At 38.1% G+C, this 20,831-nt stretch overlaps 1 long non-coding RNA gene across 1 annotated transcript in view; it reads right to left on the bottom strand.

The window, feature by feature from the left end:
• Nucleotides 1–213: 213 nt before the first annotated feature.
• Nucleotides 214–20,831, bottom strand: part of LOC116597400 — a 41,185-nt gene continuing 20,567 nt past the window's right edge. The window contains exons 2-4 of the long non-coding RNA XR_004288586.1: nucleotides 5,357–5,419; nucleotides 3,957–4,049; nucleotides 214–385 (exon numbers count right to left, since the gene is read on the bottom strand). This is a non-coding gene — a long non-coding RNA (uncharacterized LOC116597400). The remainder of the gene's footprint in view (nucleotides 386–3,956; nucleotides 4,050–5,356; nucleotides 5,420–20,831) is intronic.

The following is a 20,831-nucleotide window of genomic DNA, read 5'->3' on the forward strand; positions in this document are numbered from 1 at the left end:
TGGCCTGCCAAGATTTGTCACTGTTATAAACTGTTTTTGTGTCACAGAAGCTAGTCGCCCATTAAAATATCACCCATTTATAGAAAAAAAGCCATGATTCACAGGAAAGGAAAAAAACCACAAATGGTGGAAAGGAAGATGAACTATTTAATAACACAGATATGAGAACAGTAAACATGACAGTGGATCAAGATGTATATATGATTATGGTCTAGTATATTTTATATTGTGCAGTCATCCCGCAGTGCCCTGACAGAGTAAAATTTGAATATGTTTTAATTTCCTGATCAGTAAACAATTTGGAGCAGATGATCTCAACAGTTCTTAAAATCTAGACATCGTTGTCATCTTCAGTGTATCCTTCTTCACAAATAGCCACCAACATCTTATAGAGACGAAACGAAGTATGTGGGTGTATACTATGATTATTTTTAATTCAAATAATATTTTAAATTACACAAATGTTCAATGATCGCATGCTTGTTGTAAAACTTCAAACAATACAGAAATATATTCAATAAAAAGATATTCTTTCCCTCTCTACATTTACTCAAAAACCAAATTCTGTCAATAATCTATATGTATCCTTGAGGGTCTTCTAGCATGTGTTCATGGCATATCTGTCTATCTCTCTACCTACCTGCCCACCTATCCCTGTGAAGTTTGCAACATCATGCAGTTTTATCTCGTTTTTAGGGAAGTGTCATCTCATATACACCTAAAACTCAGGAGTCAGACGTCCTGCATGCAAAATCTTTAACCTTCCACGAGTCACTTGGCCCTCTGTGCTTCGGGTACCTCACATTTCACAGATGTATAATAATGGTCCTTACCTCAAAGAATGTTTGTAAGAAATGTCTGTGTGTGTTCCATAGTGCTGATTATTTCTCATATTGATTATACTGATGAAAAACTTTGCATTATTCCTAGCATAAAATAAATATTGTATTAGTGTTGTTATTTTTTTTACTCCAATGTCCTCTTTCTATGTAATAATATAGCTTATATCTTTCCCGATCACTGCATAAAGATCTATCATATTCATTTCAAATGCTATATAGTATTCTCGACCCTGGAAGTAATTTGTTTGACTACTTCCTTATAGATGGAACGTTCGCTCTTTTCCTTTCCTTTTTTTTTGCAATTAGCATAATGTAATGAGTATCTCTGTGTGTGTATGACTTTCTGTCTGCATTTATGTGCCTGCCTATAACATAGCTTCTTAGATATGGAATTGCTAGATCAAATAATATCAATATTAATTATTTTTTAGAAACTCCCAAATTACTCTCCAAATTGCTTTAGAAATTTGCATTTGCACCGACAGTGAGTACAAGTGTCTTTACAACCTCCCTGACATCCTTTACTACAACCCAACCATTTCTTACAACTTCTTAAAAGTACAATTTTATTTCAAATTGCATTTCTCTCAGTGGTGCATTTGGGCATTACCAGCTAAGTAGAGTGTTACGACTTCTGAATTTCATGTAATCTGAGAGGCAAAAAATAAATAAACAAATAATTTTTTTTCAATTTTGCATTTCTCTGATTAGTAGTGAGGTTGGGTATCTTTTCATGCATCGTGTTTATGTTTGGTTTTTTCTTTAAATTTATTTTTATGATCTAACACTATAGATATTAATCATTTGAATCTCATGTGAAACAATTTTTCCAATTCTTTTACCTGTTTTTTAATTTAATGTGTTTTTTAATTATAAAAGCTTTACATTTTAATGTTTTTAAAAAGACAGTATTATTTTTAAAGGCTTCTGCATTTTGTGTTCTGTTGTGAGATAACAGAAAATTTATACATTGGCCTCTGCCCCTGCTTCCCGCAGGCACAGAGCTCTTAAAACCCTTGTAAATTCCTAAGTGATAAGAGAACTAGGAGTATCTATTGTTCTAATATTTACTTTGACCCCATCCCTGACACAGGGCTCCTAAAAACCCTGTGAATTCTTAAGTGATAAGAATTATGGGAGCATCTTTTGTTCTAATGAGGTGGCAGTGGGGGTGGACTCCTGGATGGGGACTGGTCACCAGCAAGACCAAGTCATGATAGAAGCTAGAGATTTTCAGATCCGCCCCCCCCCATCCTCCAGAAAGGGGGAAGGGCTGGCAACTGAGTTAATGATTGGTCATTTAGGGGGATGCCTCTATAAAATCCCAGTAAGATGGGGTTCAGAGAGCCACTAAGTTGATAAATCCACACTGGAAAGGTGATGCATCCCAACTCCCCAGGGACAGAAGCTTCTGTACTGGGGACCCTCCCAGACCTTTCGTAATCTGTTCATAGGACCGTTCATTCATATTCTTTATCAAATTCTTTAGTAAACTGGTAACTGTGTTTCCATGAGTTCTGTGAGGGATTCTAACAAATTAATTGAATGCAAGGAGCCGAGCGGGAGGGTGTGTGGAATTGGAGTCTCCGATCTATAGCAAATTGGTCAGAAGCCCCAGCTCCGCAGTGGGGATAGGGGTTTGGGGGGCGGGTCAGCCTTGTGGGCACAAGCCCTCGCCTGAGAAATCTGACGCTATCCTCAGGTACTGCCAGAATAGAGTTAAATTACAGGACCCCCAGCTGGTGGTATTGAGAATTGCCTGATGTGGGGAAAAACCCGAACACATTTGGTGACCATCAGTGTCAGAAGTGAAGTGTTCTTGGGGTGCCTGGGTGGCTCAGTCATGAAGCATCTGCCCTTGGTTCAGGTCATGATCCCAGCGTCCTGGAATCGAGCCCGGCATCGGGCTCCCTGCTCAGTGGGAAGCCTGCTTCTCCCTCTCTGACTCCCCCTGCTTGTGTTCCCTCTCTCACTGTGTCTCTCTCTGTCAAATAAACAAAATCTTAAAAAAGAAGAAGAAGAAGAAGAAGAAGAAGAAGAAGAAGAAGAAGAAGAAGAAGAAGTAGTAGTAGTAGTAGTAGTAGTAGTAGTGGTGAAGCGTTCTCTGGGAGTAGTAAAGGAGACACACAGGAGAGAAACACAGTGGGAAGAAGTGGGTTTTTCCTTTACGCTGAATAATATAGATCAATACTCCTCTACTTTTGGTAAATTTTAAACGTGTAACCCTGGAACCCATCTGAAAGTTATGTTTCTGTATGATAAAATGTGAGGTTTTTTGGTGTGAGAGAGAAATCTGTTTTACTTCCCCCATATAAAGAGCCACACCTAATACCAGTTATTAAATAGTCTATATTTTCCTTAATTATTTAAAATGCCGTCATATCACATATCAAACTCCCATAGATGATGAGTGTACTTCTTTGCTCTCTCTTCTGTTCTATTAATGCTTACCTAGTCTTGTGCCAATACCACATGTTTTTAATTGAAATAGTTTTACAGTATATTTTAATACCTGTCAGGGCATTATTATTACCACAGGGGATTTTTTTCAATTTTTTTTCCCAAAATCCTCTTTCAAATTAACTAAGTAATCAACATATCAATTTCTGTAACACCGAATTGGAATTCTGATTGGAACTACATTAAATTTAGTGTAATTTTTTCAGTCTTCGATTCATTGAATCATTCCATTCAGGTACACATTATTCATTTCCTTCTGTTCTTCTTTCTTTTCTTTCTTTCTTTTTTTTTTTTTTTTTGTGAGAGAGAGAGAGAGCAAGCAGGTGGAAGGGGCAGAAGGAGAGAAAGAGAGACTCCCAAGCAGGCTCCACCCACAGGGTGGAGTCCCACACGGGGCTAGATCTTCTGACCCTGAGATCAGGACCTGAGCTGAAATCAGGAGTCGGGAGGCTGAACTAACTGAGCGGCCCAGGCGCCCTGTTCTCTTTCTGCCTTATTATCTTAGTTAATTTGAATTTGACTTTATCTGTCCTGGAGCATGGTGTTTATTTCTATTTCCATCTACTGTGAATTATGTCCCTCGTTACCATTTTGTAATTCTTCATGGAATAATAGCAATAATAAATTATAAACTTACCCAAAGATAGCACTTACTTTTTGCCAGGCACTTTTCCACCAGCTTTACACATATCTGTTCATTTAATCCACTCAGCAACTCCGCAGTGGTTAGTACTATTGTCTGCAATTCTAACACATGAGGAAAGGGAAGGGTTTTTGAAAAGTTGCCGAGGGTCACACAGCCGGTAAGCACTAGAGCCAAGATTCATACCCAGGTGGCTGGCCCTGGCATTATTGTCCTAAGGACTGTTGAGATATTTTATGATTATATCTCTTGGATCATGATACTTTGTGTTACAACTGAGACTGTGATTTTTTTTCCTATTAAAATTTCTAATGGCTTATTGATAACATATATAGAAAAGCTATTTTTTGGCGAGGTCTTGTGTTATAAACATATCTATTAAAGACAGTTTTAATATCAAATATGGTGCTGCTTTATGTCCAAAATTAAGCAAGTCTCAATCAGTGGGCACTTAGTTTTACTTCCAATTTGCCAGTGGAATAACTGGTCTTTTTTGGAGTTCGTCAGAAAAAATGAGAGTGGAAAGAGTCTCCTTTCTTATAGTGTCTTCCAAAAAATAATGGAATTTTTCACTCATTTATCAAACCTTTATTGAACACAAATGGAAGCTATGCTCATTGTAGCATATGGACAAGATGAATGTGAAATATGATTGCAAATTGATAGTTTGTCACTAATGAGGGTTTTTTAAAAGTCAGTATTGAAAATCATTATGCGATTTACATGAATATTTGTTGATCCTGTATTTAAATTAAAGCTTTTAAAAACATTATTATGAATAAAATTATGACATGAGATGTCACTGCATGACATCTTGTGGGGAAAGGGTCATCCATGATTTTTACTGTCCTGTCTGAATCTATTATTCTCTTTTTCTTATCCCTATGCCTGTCCCTGTTCCTAAGCTTTCATTTTACTTAGAACACTTTTCTGCCCAGTGAAAACATCACGCAAGCAACGTGACTTCCACTAAAAGTGCACAAAACAGAGGGATGATGTCACTGAGGGCAGAAAAGGAAGCCTTAGACTCTCCATCCTCACATGAAAACACCCACTTAATGATACACAGATCAACTCCCTTTGTGAGAAATCTAGGAAACAAGAGGTTCCAGCACCCCATGTGAACATGCATCCAGGTACATTGAAGCTAACGGGATATTTGTGGCCCTCATTCAGCACAGTCCCTCCCTTAGCTCTGCGTGGCTCAGTTGTGACAAAACTCCCAGCTCCCAGCTTCTCCATAGGGAGGGAAGGAGAAAACTAAAACCTAAGTGTAACACACAGACTTTTCTGGGGGCTGCCCAAGGAACCAATTTCTGTCTTGCCTCAATCTAAGCACTGACAGGAGTGGGCGCCAGGTTGGAGGCTGCTGAGACTAAAGGCAAAGATTTGTGCTGGTTGCATTACTCACCATAGTTCTTCCTGGGTCAGCACGGAACAAGTGCGAGAAAATTCCCAACGTCAGGTCGTTTCCCTGATAAACACAGATGCAAAAATCTTCAAGAAAATACCAGCAAACAGAATCCAACAGCACATTAAAAGGATCGTAAATCATCACCAAGGGGATTTATCACTACGATGCAAGGATAGTTCACCATAAGAACATCGATCCCCTGAGAAGATCTGTACACTAAAAACTATAAAACATTGATGAAAGAAATTGAGAATGTATAAGTGGAAAGTATTCTGAGTTCATGGGTTAGAAGAATTAATACTGTTCAAATGTCCATACTTTCCAAAGGGATATATATACTTTATTTTTTTTTTAAGATTTTATTTATTTACTTGACAGACAGAGATCACAAGTAGGCAGAGAGAGAGGGAAGCAGGCTCCCTGCTGAGCAGAGAGCCTGATGTGGGACTCAATCCCAGGACCCTAAGATCATGACCTGAGCCAAAGGCAGCGGCTCAACCCACTTTTTTTTTTTTTTCCTCAACCCACTTTTTTGGGGGAGGGGGATGGTTAAGGAAGCGGGAACAAGAGAATCTTAAGCAGACGCCACAGCCAGCCTGGAGCCCGATGCAGGCTCAATATCATGAAACTCCCAACTGGAAGATCATGACCTGAGCTGAAGTCAAGAATCAGATGATCAACCAACTGAGCCACCCAGGCTCCCCAGGATATAGACTTTTTTTCTTTTCTTTTTAGTTTTTTTTAATTATTATTATTTAAATTCAATTTAGTTAGCATTTAGTGTATTATTAGTTTCAGGGTAGAATTTAGTGGTTCATCAGTTGCATATACCACCCAGTGCTCCTTACATCAAGCGCCCTCCTTAATGCCCATCACCCAATTACCCCATCCCCCCACTTCCCCTCCAGCAACCCTCAGTTTGTTCCCTATAGTCTAGAGTCTCTCACAGTTTGCCTCCCTCTCTGTTGTTATCTTATTTTACTTTTCCTTCATTTCCCCTGTCTTCATCTGTTTTGTTTCTTAAATTCCATACATGAGTGAAATCATATGGTCTTTGTCTTTCTCTGACTGACTTATTTCACTTAGCTGAATATCCTCTAGTACAATCCACGTCATTGCAAATGGCAAGATTTCATTCTTCTTGATGGCTGAGTGATATTCCTGTGTGTGTGTGTATGTGTGTATCACATCTTCTTTATCAATTCGTCTGTTAATGGACATCTAGGCTCTTTCCATATTTTGACTATTGTGGACATTGCTCCTATAAACACTGGGGAGTAGTGCCTTGTCAAATCAGCATTTTTGTATCCTTTGGATAAATACTTGGTAGTGAAATCGCTGGGTCATAGGGTAGCTCTATTTTCAACTTTTTGAGGAACCTCCATACTGTTTTCCAGAGTGGCTGCACCAGTCTGCATTCCCACCAACAGTACAAGAGGGTCCCCCTGTCTCCATATCCTCCCCAACAACTATTGTTTCCTGTGTTACTAATTTTAGCCATTCTGACTGGTGTGAGGTGGTCTCTCACTGTGGTTTGATTTGTATTTCACTGATGATGAGTGATGAGAATCTTTTCATGTGTCTACTGCCATTTGTATGTCTTCTTTAGAGAAATGTCATCCATGTCTTCGTCCATTTCTTGCCTGGATTTTTTGGTTTTTGCGGTGTTGAGTTTCCAGGGATATATGCTTTAAATGCAATCCCTATCAGAATTCTAATGACATTTTTCACAGAAATAGAAAAAAATCCTAAAATCCATATGGAACCACAAAAGATCCTGAATAGCCAAAGTAATCTTAAGAAAGAAGAAAAGAGATGGAAGAATCACATTTCCTGATTTCAATTATATTATAAAACCATAGTAATCAAAACAGTATGGTATTGGTATAAAAACGTACATATAAACCAAGAGAATGCAATAGAAAGCCTAGAAATAAACTAATGTATATATGGTCAACTGATTTATGACAAAGGAGCCAAGAATATACAATGGGGAAGGAACAGTCTCTTTAGCAAATGGTTTTGGGGAAACTGAAAATCCACAGGAAAAAGAATGAACTTGGACCTTCATACTATACACAAAAATCAACCAAAAATGAATTAAAGATTTAAATGTAACAGCAAAAATATAACTCCTAGAAGAAAAATCTTGACATTGGCCTGCCTTCCATTGATTATGTATTTATTTATTTTAAGGGTTTATTTATTTGAGAGAGAGAAAATAAAAGAGAGAAAGAGAGCTTGAGCAAGGGGAGGGAGAGAGGGAGAAGCAAACTTCCCACTGAGCAGGGAGCCCGACATGGTGCTTGGTCCCAGCACCCCAAGATCATTACCTGAGCTGAAGGCAGAGGCTTAACTGACTGAGCCACCCAGGTGGACTAGCATTGATTGATACCAAAAGCTTAGACAACAAAAGCACAATAAGCAAGTAAGATTTCATCAAATTTAAAGTCGTCTGTGCAGTAAAGGAAACAATCAACAAAATGAAAATACAACCCCTGAATCGGGAGGAAATATTTGCAAACCATCTATCTGATTAGGAATCCATATCTAAAATATGTAAGAAACACCTATGACTCAATACCCAAAATACAAGTAACTCAATTTTTTTTAAATTGGCAAAGGACTTAAGTAGACATTTTTTCCAAAGAAGAGATACAAGTGTCTGGGGCACTTGGGTGGCTCCATGGATTAAGTGTCTGACTCGATCTCAGCTCAGGTCTTGATCTCACAGTTGTGAGTTTGAGCCTTGTGTTTTGGGGGGAAAAAAAAGAGAGAGATAGGGAGAGAATAATAAAGGAAGATATACAGATGGCCAACAGATGTATGAGAAGATGGACAACATCACTAATCATCAGGGAAATGCACATCAAAACCACAGGAAGAGATCATCTCATTAGGGTGTCCATTATAAAACAAAAAACAAAAATGAAGAATGTAACATTGTGTAGCCATGATGGAAAGCAGGATGGAGATTCCCTAAAAAAAAAAAAAAAAAAGAATTGCCTTATAATGCTACAACAATCCTACTTCTGGGTATTTATCCAAAGGAATTGAAAGTGGGTTCTTAAAGAAATATTTGCACTGCTATATTTATTACAGTCTAATTTGCAATATCCAAGAGGTAGAAGGAAACTAAATGTCCATTGATAGATGAATGGATAAAGAAAACACTGTATATACGGACTATAACAGCCAACTTCTAAAAAGAAGAAAATGCTGTCACAGGCTTCCACAAGGATGAACTTTAAGGATATTACACTAAGTGAAATAAACTAGTCATAGGACAAATACTGTGTGATTCCACTGATAAGAGGTATCTAAAATAGTGAATCCCAGAAGCAGAAAGTGGAATGGTGGTTTCCCGGGGCTGGAAAAAAGGGACATGAGGAATTTCTGTCCAGTAAGAATAGAGTTTCAGTCATGCAAGATGAAAAAGTTATAGAAATCTGTAGAAAAATGTGTGTATAGTTAATAATACTATACCATATACTTAAACATTTATTAAGAGGGTATATCTCGTGTTTTGTGTTTTTTTTGTTTTTTTGTTTTTTTTTATTTCCAGCATAACAGTATTCATTATTTTTGCACCACACCCCGTGCTCCATGCAAACCGTGCCCTCTATAATACCCACCACCTGGTACCCCAACCTCCCACCCCCCGTCCTTTCAAAACCCTCAGATTGTTTTTCAGTTTTTTCTACCACAATTAAAAAAAAAAAAGATGAGGGGTGCCTGGATGGCTCAATTGTTAAGCCTCTGCCTTTGGCTCAGGTCATGGTCCCAGAGTCCTGGGATCGAGCCCCACATTGGGTTCTCTGCTTGGTGGGAAGTCTGCTTCTCCCTCTCCCACTCCCCCTGCTTGGGTACCCTCTCTCACTGTATCTGTCTGTCAAATAAATTAAAATTAAAATTAAAAAATCTTTTTTTTTTTTAAAGATTTTTTATTTATTTATTTGACAGACAGAGATTACAAGGAGGCAGAGAGGCATTCAGAGAGAGGAGGAAGCAGGCTCCCTGCTGAGCAGAGAGCCCGATGCGGGGCTCGATCCCAGGACCCTGGGATCATGACCTGAGCCGAAAGCAGAGGCTTTAACCCACTGAGCCACCCAGGCGCCCCTAAAATTAAAAAATCTTTAAAAAATGAAATGCTTATGCCAATTTGCTGTTCCATATATATAACAATAGAGTTGTCTGGTTTTAGTGATTTCTTGAGAAGTGATTGGCAAACTAGTCTCATGGGCCAAATTCAGTCTGCCATCTATTTCTGTAAATGATTTTTAATTGGGACACTGCCATGCCCAATTATTTACACATTATCTGTGGTCACATTTGTGCTCCAGTGACAGAGCTGTATAGGTATGACTGAGATCCCAGGGCCCACAAAACCTAAACTATTTGCTCTCTGGCCTTTTACGAGAAAAGTTTGCCAACTTCTGCTCTAGATGGTGGGGAATTTCTTTACTTTAACGCGTCTTCCTTCGTCCCATTTAAAGCCAAACATGTGTATGTTCAATAATTGCTTGCGGGTCATGACGATATATTGCTACTGATGATAATAATATGGAAATGTAAACTCTATAATTCTTTGGACATGTAAAATTAATATGAAGAATTAGTATAGAATTTCAAAACTGGACTGAAATTCTGTCTCATCTGTTCCAATGGACAGAGGAAATGAGACACAGCAGAGCAAATTCTGATCGTTATTACCGTAATATAAACCACTCCAAAACATAGTGGCTTAAAGCAGCAACTGCTTGTTATATCTTAAGTCTCTGGCTTGATTTAGCATATCTGCTCTCTGGCTGGGATCCGGTGATGCCAGCTAGCCTTGCTCAAGCATTTACAGTGAGCTAGTGACTTGACTAGCAGCTGGCTGGTCTGGGATGGCCTCAGTTGAGTGACTTAGCTCTCTTTCAAATGCCTCTCTTGTTTCTTCAGTGAGTGGCCTGGACATACTATCAAGGTGACAGGTGGTCAGAAGGTTCATAAGACAATGGAAATGTACTTTTTTTTTTTTTTTAAGATTGTATTTAGTTATTTGAGAAAGAGAGAGGGGCGTGAGAGAGAGAAGCAGGCTACCCAATGAGCAGGAGCCAGATGTGGGGCTCAATGCCAGATCCTGGGATCATGACCTGAGCCGAAGGCAGACTCCCAACTGACTGAGGCACCCAGGTGTCCTGGAAATGTACTTTTTCAAATATTTGTTTTTATCAACTCACTGATCAATGGAAGTCCTATACCCGAGGCCAGAGTCTGTGCAGGTAAGTACAAGGAGTGTGGATATTGGAAATTATGAAAAAGTAGAACCCTTAGTATGATCAGTCACACAGATAACTTGAGCTACACCAGAGTATTTTAGAAGCTGTCATCCCTCTCCTAAGCTCTTTCTGTCACAGCAAATGATTATTACTAATGTTCTCTAATACATAAGTTAAGTGAAAACAGTCTGTTTCAGATATAAAATAGTAAACAGAATTTAAGTTTGCTGATCATAATCACACACACCATGCTTCTAACAGATACGTAAGGTGACATGCTGGGCGAGAGTGCCACTATGGCAATTGTCAGACCTGGGCAGTTCTGTTTCTTGCCGCAAGTCTCTTACTACCTCTCCCTTACCATTACTGTACTATTTTAAAAAATATTTAAAAAGTAATATTTTGTAAAAGTGAAATCATTTTTTTAAGCTTCAGATAAGGTGTTTTAATTGGCACTAAAAAGAAGAATTAATTGCTCCATATGTATTCACTGGCATTTTGTCCCTAAAAAATTTGGTATGATACTGTGGCACCTTGGTGACTCAGTTGGTTAAGGGTCTGCCTTCCTCTCAGGTCGTGATCTTGGATCTTGGGTTTGAGTGCTCCCCCCCAGCTCATGCTCTTTCACATTCTCTCAAATAAATAACATCTTGAAAAGAAAAAAGAACTGGTATGGTGCTAAAAGGATACCATTACTCAAAGAGTAAGTCTATCTTCTCAAACAATTTTTTTTAAGATTTTATTTATTTATTTGACAGAGAGAAATCACAAGTAGACGGAGAGGCAGGCAAGGGGGGCGGGAAGCAGGCTCCCTGCTGAGCAGAGAGCCCGATACGGGACTCGATCCCAGAACCCTGAGATCATGACCTGGCTTAACCCACTGAGCCACCCAGGCGCCCCAAGTCTGTCTTTTCCATGAAGGCTCAAATCTGATATAATGCTGAGGCTATTTTTCTGTTAATATGTTCAAGACTTAGTAATAAGATAAAAGATGAAGACTAAATAACTCTAAGATTCATACATTTGCTGACCTAGGTTGGAGAACCGGCAGAGAACTTGTGCAGTATGTGCTTTTATTTATATCAGTGGATCTTAACTGAGCAGTTGCTAAGTATCTAGACACACACATGCACACAATATGTCATTGATCTTTCTTGGATACTCACTGTATAATTGTTCCGTCCCTGTTTTTATTAGTGATAGCAAAGAATTCAATGGAAAGCACCAAACTTAAAAACGCCATTGGACACAGACCATTCGGATTCCATTCACAGCGGAGCCAAAACTTTGTTCTAGGAGATGGAGATGAGTAGGGTTTTAGTGCGAACAGTGTGTGAACTAGTCCAGGGCATATACTTTGGAATTAACCGGCCTGTTTTGGGATTCTAACTCCGTCACCTCCTAAGTATGTGACCTTGGACAAGTACCTAGACCTCACCACGCCTTGGTGTGAAGAACCTCCTGTGCTCTGTACGTGACCAATAGGCATTCGTTTCTAGAATAAACAGTGCAAGGATTTATTGAGCCCCTGCTTTGTGTCAGATATCATTCCATGTGTTAGGGTGCAAATAACAATGACTATTGCGAACAAATTTTAACCGATTTTTCTCAATTGTGCCAGGAAACAAAATTCCTAATCTGAAACTTCTAGAGTCAGCTATGGTTCAGAATCCAAAATTTTTAAGATCCTAAAACAGCCGTGAGGGTCTGGGGCACCCTTCCTAATCTAACACATTAACTTTTCTGTACTGAAATGTGTGACAAGGTGCGCTAAATGAGATAGTCTATACTTTCACATTAGTTCAGGCCACATGAGTTCAGGCCATCAATTGGGTCTACTGGGAATTTCAGAATTGTGACTCAGGGATTGTGTCCTACTTTAACCTATGAAGTTGGGACTGTTCTTGATTATTGCCATGGCTGGTTCAAGGAAACTGAAGTGTGATGAGGTTATATACTGTATCCAGTGTCCCTAGCTACAGTGAAGCAAACCCAGGTAAAAGGACTCCAGAACCACTCTCTGAAGCAAATGATTTCGCAATAAATAAGATCGATTAAGAGAAGCTCAAGGAACTTGGAGTCCGCAGGAACCGACAGACAAGCGGTTGACAGACACAGCGCACGGCAGGCAGAGCAGGGTTCTAGGAACCACAGGAAGGTGCGGGTGACCTGTCGGGGTGCTGGGGCGTGGCCCACAACCCCACAACATATAGGACCGCAGTGTCTCTCAAGTAAGTACGAGCCTAAAATTTAACTTAGAAGCTACGTATGGTTTCGTGCCGTATTAGGTTTGCAGCATGAGGATCTTGACTTCTGAAAGACGCTCGATTTGTCTAAAACAAAACCTGGAATTCCACTGCTAAGGAAAGGCAGCCAGAAAACCCAAGGCATTTGAGAGCAGCCAAGTTAAATATTGTATCTCTTTTTAAGAAGTTAATCCCCCTGGGTCTTTGACCTTTGTTCTTTTCTCCCAAAGGCAGCGACATATGATGTTTATCTTGCCAAAAATAGTTAAAAGTCATCTAGAAGCTCTCTGCTGAGTGGGCCAACCGGCTCTGACCTTTCTGACTAGACCAACTCCTGTTACGTTAACCTCTGACTTCAGTCGCCTTAATGGCAATATCCCCCAGCACTGTGATTTCCCTCCCACTGTGTTCTCTCAGGCAAATATTTACTACTGAGGTTTCACAATTTATTTTTCAAACAAAGTGGCAGGGACCACCCCATGCCACCACATCTTCATTTCATATTAGAACCCATCATTGCCGAGATATAATTTTACCAGAACAAATGTGCTTTAGGGACTTTTGACATGAGATGAAGGCTCGACTTCCTATCAAAACCAAACCCGGCCCTTGTCAGCCTTGAGATGGATATAAACAAGAAATGCAAGCCTGTAATTGGTGATGGAAATCAGATAAGACCTCTTTAAATACAACCATTGATACAAAAATGTGAACTCGAATTACCTTTGATTAAGTCACTTAAGAAAATAAAGCTGGGGTCGGTTGAAAGAGATTCTGAACACACTTGTGAACGGGATTCTTGCAGTTTCCAGCCTCTCAAAGGCAAGCTGAAGAAAATTAAAGTCAGAACCAAAGGCTTATGAAATGAAACAGAACTCAGAGTAGACCTCCCCACAACCTTTACCGTCTTGTAGGTCCCAATCCTGACAGAAGTCCAGTCGTGATTCCTTCGGAAGCTGCCTTGGGTTCTTTCTATGCAGCGGAAACCCTAGGACTGATGGAGTCGACATTCTTTTTTAGCTGTGAGAGGTGTAGCCCACCAGGGACAAACAACCTCTACTTTATGCGCGGCATGAATTATCCAATAGTAATCTTAATAAAACTTTTTCAACAATAGTCTTTATCCCTGATGTGTTCTCGTGCAGAGACAAAGCCTTTTCTAAACTTGGACATTTTATACTCTTCTCTAGAAGAAATAAAATTCAAAAGGATGAAGTTACTTCCTGCCCCCCCTTTTTTATGTTTTGCTTGAAGTTTTACAACTTGGTTTAAATTCACTAGGTAGAATTCCTTAAAATGAAATTTCTCATGTTATCAATGTGGAAGAAATAAGTTAAAAGGATGTATTTTTATTTGGTTCAATATATTCTATTTTCTGATGCCAAAGAGAAATTTGTGGCAGTGCTTTAATAATTATCTAAAATGCTTAAGAAAAGAGGCAGATAGAAATGTAAATAGAACCGTATTTTAAATCATTAGAGTTTATCAGTTAACAAACATGTAGGCAAATATAGGAAGAAAATAAATATACTATACGAAAACATGTTTTACGTTCTTTGGATTTTTAGCATGTGAGTATTTCTTTTCTATCATTATGTTATAAAAGCCAAATCTTATTATCTCACTTGGGCTCTATCTTAGAAAAAATGGGAACGTTCTATAATACATATGTAACCTTTCAAAGTCTGCTTCAGGCTTCATAGACAATACCACATAAAAATCTTACATATTTAAAAAAGAAAGAAAGAAAATGACAGTATCTTCTAACAGATGGCAATCTAACAAGTTGAAATTTTGATACTCTGTATTCTATTTAGAGTGTTACTTTAAAAATAGAAAAAGCTCCATTACCTACCCTCACCATTTTTAGTCTTGACTTGAAGCCTAAGTTATCTATATTTATAGTTATTATTAAAAAATAATTATATGGTGTGCTTCCATCCACCCACATATCATATTTGTGGAGTAATTTTCTATCAGGATAAAATTACGTTTCCACAAAAGAGTGAAGGGGGGAAAATGTTTGGGGGGGTGTACAACACACCGCATTCGAATGTCCTCGGAAATACATAGAAAAGCATTATGTGGGCTCATTTTTTTTTTTTATAAATAATAGTGAGCATTGGTGTAAGGAAACACATATGCAAATAAAATTAGATTCTCTAAACAATAAAGTATACTTGTTTAGACAGATCTTAATATTTATCAGGAAGAGATGAATATTCTACTTCTTGCTCTTTTTGTTTTTGTCTGTTTTTCTTTCTTTCTTTCTTTCTTTCTTTCTTTCTTTCTTTCTTTCTTTCTTTCTTTCTTTCTTCTTTTTAATCAAGGCGTTATTAAGCCAAAATATCACAACCTTCCACGTTTCTTGGGGTTGCTATTGACACCCTTGAAGGAGTACCAGGAGAAGGGATAAAAGGAGAAGACATCTAATTTAGCATTTATTGCTGAATTTAGCTTCTTCTTCTTTTTTTTTTTTCTAGCTAGCAACTTTTTTTTTTAATTTATTTATTTTCAGCATAACAGTATTCATTGTTTTTGCACCAAACCCAGTGCTCCATGCAATCTGTGCCCTCTCTAATACCCACCACCTGGTTCTTAATAGAGCTAAATAGTAACTTGACTATACTGTTACCCGCATCCTCACAGCATCCTGCTTGTGCTGAAGGACCAGTAAAGCAAAAATAATGCCATTGCTGTGCTACTTCTTTGCCACATTTTCCCTAAAAAATAGGGTGAGTTATGAATATGAGAAAGGCATCCCTTCTCTAATGTGGAGTTAAAATAAGGCGTGGAAAAAATAAATAAATACAAGTGTTATATTAAAAATTAAAGAGCATATCTCATTAAAATAGATGTGTCTCTTTATTCAAATGGTGAGTAGGTAATTTTTAAGAGAAATTTTTTTAATGGAAATAACTTTTTTTTTCCTTTTAAACAAGAACCCTGGCTGTGCTCCTAATGATCACAAAAAGATAACTCTGGAATATAAGCAGTGTCATGTGCTACTTTATCACACTTACATCTCTGCAAATTTATTGTGCATAGAAAAATAGAAAATCTCTAAGAATAGTAATATTTCCAAACCACACAGTCAAAACAAGTTTTCTCTTGTTTTGTTTTTTTTTTCCCTAAGGACTATTTACAATAGGACGATATCTTTAGAATTCTCTATTGAAATACAACTGTATGCACAACTGAACTCCATTGGTCCCTTTGTGCAGATAAAACTAAGATTCCTTTTTTCCTTTCTCTTTCTCCAAATTGTTATTGTATTTGTACTGAAGGACTAATTGTGGGAAAATTGCATTCTCTACCATAAAAAAACAAAAAGAAAATATAATAAAACAGTAATTGGTCAATGACAATTGAAGCAACAATTTTACAGTGCAAGTCAGACACTCATTGTGACTGATCTTTGCACTCTTCTCAAGGTACAGTGCATTCCATAAAACAAGTCCTACTTGATAAAGTTCTTATTTTATATCACATCCCTTTATCTTTGAGTATGCAATACTATAAATTGCATAGGCTATTAAAGTTACTTTTTTGTTCTATAGTACTGCTATCAACAAAAGTTCACTGATGGCATACGTGACAATAGATTATTCTAGAAAGAGAAGAGTAAGATGTTCATTCTGTAAGTTTCAGTATCGAGAATATTAAGGTGTGTGTGTGACCAGTAAGAAGATCTGCGTCACGGTGGAAGGGGAAAAGCAGGAAGGACTTCCTGACTAATGCACGTTTAAGCTCAGCCAACTCAGACAAAGCCAGTTCATTCAAGCCAGCATCTGGGGATTTTGACATTGAGTTTGTATCTCTAATTATTCTTCTAATTATTCTTTTTACAAGTCTTTCAGACACTATATGGGAATGGATTAGCTCTCCTTTTATTTGCAAGACCTCTCAATGAAATTTTGAATTTTACCTTGGTATCTTCTTTATTGAGTCTTCTCCTTGAGAAAGAACAGAATACACTTCTGTTAAGAGATGGGGTAGAGAATGCAATTTTCCCACAATCAGTCCTTCAGCATGAATACAATAACAATTTGGAGAAAGGGGGTTTGGGGAGATGTTCAACCCAAACACTTCTTTTAGGCTGTCAGTATTAACAGAGACAAGTAATCAGGAAATATGTAATTAGTTGACTTATTTACTTTGAGAAATTACCACAGAAGAAATTCATCTAATGGTTCAATTTTCCATGATTTTTCAGAATGAGAAACATTTAAAATAGGTCCATCTCAGGAAGAAGAGCTCTGGGAATTCATTGTCATTTCCTCTTAAATAGCATCATTTTGCACATGATAAGCATGTAATCAATTCTTACTTAATATTTTGCTGATAATAGCATTTTCATTCCCGTCGCTTAGTTTGTTCTGTGCACTTTTTAAAAAAATTTCTTTCAGTGTACCAGAATTCATTGTTTATGTACCACACCCAGTGTTCCATGAAATACGTGCCCTCCATATGTTCCGTGCACTTTTAAGAAATACAATTACTTTCACTTTGAGCCTTTGAACATTTCGTCAACAATCATGCATTGATAGGTACTGTGTGAATAATTTGGTATTAAGAAGGCAGGGTCTGTAGTTGCCTGGGTTCAAATCCTAGCTCTTCTGCCTACTAGCTGCAGGTCCTTGGATAACTTATTTAATCTCTTTGTCCTTCATTTTCATAGTACTAGTATTTATTCCATAGAAATTAAATGAGGTAGTATATACAGAGCACACAGTACAAGACACATAGTAAATACTCAGGAATAGTAGCATTTCTCATCAGGATTCAGGTTGACAACGGTGCTAGTGGGTGATCACCTGTAGATCACTGTAACAGGTTTGCTGGAAGCTATAAGGAAAAGTTAGAGCTTTTAATTTCAAACAACTCAAAGCCATGTAAGTTCTGTTGCAATCATGGGCCAACTGATAAAACAGTTGCTAAAGAATGAATAACTAGAGAGTACTTAAGGAAGCTATGTTTTAAGGGCCTGTCAACCACAAACTCTAAGCAAAGGTGAGCTATAAAAGACTTTAAAGCATACTTCATTTATGTTTTAGAACTATAATTCAGGCAGCCGTGTAAAGAACATACTGAATGGGAAATAAAGAAAAGCCCAGTTGGGTGATAGAAGAAACATACTGGAACCATCAAAGGGAGAGAGAGTGGGATCTGGTACATGTGGAAAATGTTAAAGAACAGGACAAAAGAGAAGTGACCAACTCAGTTTGAGGAGTAATTTAAAGACAGTTCTTAGATTTTTAGTTATCTGATATTGCAAAATATGAATTTCAGTTTGTACTTAGGGGTAGATGTTCAGTGTCTGTGAGAGAGATAGAAGACAGGAGTGAGGAAAAGACAGACGGACTCAAAGTATTAGGTGAGAACTCTTTGCATGTATTATCTCATTTAACCCCATTTTTGGATGATTAGATCCAAGGCGTCCAGGTCTCTAAGCTGTGGCCTTAGCTATGGTGTTCTGTGGTTCCGCAATAAACTTGAGGCAGTTGGAAAAATGAGTCTGAAGCTCAAGCAAAGAGAACTAGTAATATAAATGCCTACATAAATGTGTAAAATGACACAAAGTTTGTGGAAAAAAGAGAAAAAGAAGAAGGAGTGGAAGCCTGAGGAACAATAATCTTCTGCAGGCAGGAAAACCATAGTTGCTGACTGAATGAGAGAGAGGGAGTGGCCAGGAGAAGAGCCAGGGACCGGTGTGGACACCACAGGCAAGGAGGAGGGAGGTGGGTGAAAGGGACACATGAAAAGGAGAAGAAAACCGGCAGTTTGGGCAAGTAGTTCGTCTGTCCGACAAAGGGTCATGAGGCCCAACTGCAATAGATGGAGAATGAGGAGACGTTGAAGAAATGAACTATGAGTGTAGACAACTCTGACATGAAGTTTGGCAGAAGGAGAGGGAGGAAATGTGACAGTGGTTTGAGGGAGTCACTGAGTATCGCTCAGGAAAAACGAATTGACCTTATATATGCCAAGAATCTTCCTACTGATTGAGACATTTTATATCCCTTAATCCCCATGGCAACCTATAAAAGCAGTATTATCATCTCCATTTTACAAATGAGTAAACTGAAATTCAGTGGTAGCATTACATAATTTAACCAAGATTATTTGGTGGGAAAAGTTGGGAATCAGGGAAGTCTTTGTGGAGGAAGTGACTTTGCTTTGTTTCTCAAAGGTTAGGATTTTCAGCAAGTACACATGAAGGAGGAGGACTTCACAGGGAAGCAAGAATGTGAGAAAAAACCAGAGGGGGTGGAGGAAGGGGCTTCAGCCTAGCAATCTTGGTAGAAGGGACACAGAGACAGGTGGCACACCATGTTGAGAAGCAGACCAGTGGGCAAGGAATGTCACCATAGAAACATCTGGGCAATTTTTTTTTTTTAAAGATTTTATTTATTTATTTATTTGACAGAGAGAGAGAGAGATATCCCAAGTAGGCAGAGAGGCAGGCAGAGAGAGAGGAGGAAGCAGGCTCCCTGCTGAGCAGAAAGCCCGATGCGGGGCTCGATCCCAGGACCCCGAGATCATGACCTGAGCTGAAGGCAGAGACTTAACCCACTGAGCCACCCAGGCGCCCCGGGGCAAATTTTTTTGAGTAGAGGGAGAACAGTGGAGTTATATTTTGGAAAATAGTTTCAAATTTTCTTTATTTAAAAAATGAGTAAAGGGGCACCTGGGTGGCTCAGTGGGTTAAAACCTCTGCCTTCGGCTCAGGTCATGATTCCAGGGTCCTGGGATCGAGCCCCACATCGGGCTCTCTGCTCAGCAGGGAGCCTGCTTCCTCCTCTCTCTCTGCCTGCCTCTCTGCCTACTTGTGATCTCTGTGTGTCAAATAAATAAATAAAATCTTTTCAAAAAATAATAAATAAATAAATAAATAATGAGTAAAAAATCAAACCATTACAAATTTTAAATCTTCGATCTAAAATCATCTTTGAAACAAGAGAGCATATTAACTATAATGATATAATATTGAAAAAATAATTATGACAGTAACACTATGCATTAGGTTTAGCCATATGAAAGGATCATTTTTGTTATGTCAAAAACTGTCAACTACTGATGTCAGTTTCAGATGGTTCAACCTAAGATTTCTTACTAGTTATAATCAGGGAAAATTTCATAGTTTTAAATGCTTTTATCATTAAACAAGGAGGAATTAAAATGACTACAATTAAATTTAAGAAAAAAAATAACAAAGATAAACCTAAGAATAACAAGAAAAACCAAAAGTAGTGAATTTTTTAAAATGAGAAGGGGTAAAATTTTTAATAAAGCCAAGAATCAGTTCTCTGTCTATAAAATAGACCAACGTCTGGTGGTTCTAATGTCAGACAGTCGGGATGGAATTGCATGTTGCCATACCGATCTAAGGGACTTTGAGCAAAACTGTCTCAATGTTAGGAGATCTTTTATTATCTTTCATATATTAATACATCAGAGGAGAAAAATGTAACATCGTAATATATGCCTTAGTACTCTCATCCAAAAATGGGAAAATGATAGCATCTACATCCAAGGATTGTTAGAAGGATTAAAAAAGAAAGGTGTGTATGGTGGTTAGCCTGGCACCTGGCAAATTATATTATGATGACAGTTGCTAATGTATTTATTATAATGGGGAAAAAAAGAGGAGGATACAATCGGAGATGGGAAAATTTAAACATTCTCACTACCCATCACGTATAATTCTAAATTGATGATATTAAATTTTCAGTGAAGTGGGTATTTCCAATAAAATCAAAATCTCTGAAGCAATATAAAACTTAACTATATTAGTTATTATAGAAGGCACGTCTAAATTGGTCAGTGATTATGAAAATATTTGTCAAGCCAAAATGACTTCATCAGCAATTCTTTTTTCTAAATCTTCAAGAGACAGACTCTCACGGAACAATGAAATCCTGTTCTAGTTGAGCTGTTCGAGAACGTAAATAAAGAATA

This window comes from Mustela erminea, chromosome 8, assembly GCF_009829155.1.
Source record: "Mustela erminea isolate mMusErm1 chromosome 8, mMusErm1.Pri, whole genome shotgun sequence".
Lineage (NCBI taxonomy): Eukaryota > Metazoa > Chordata > Mammalia > Carnivora > Mustelidae > Mustela > Mustela erminea.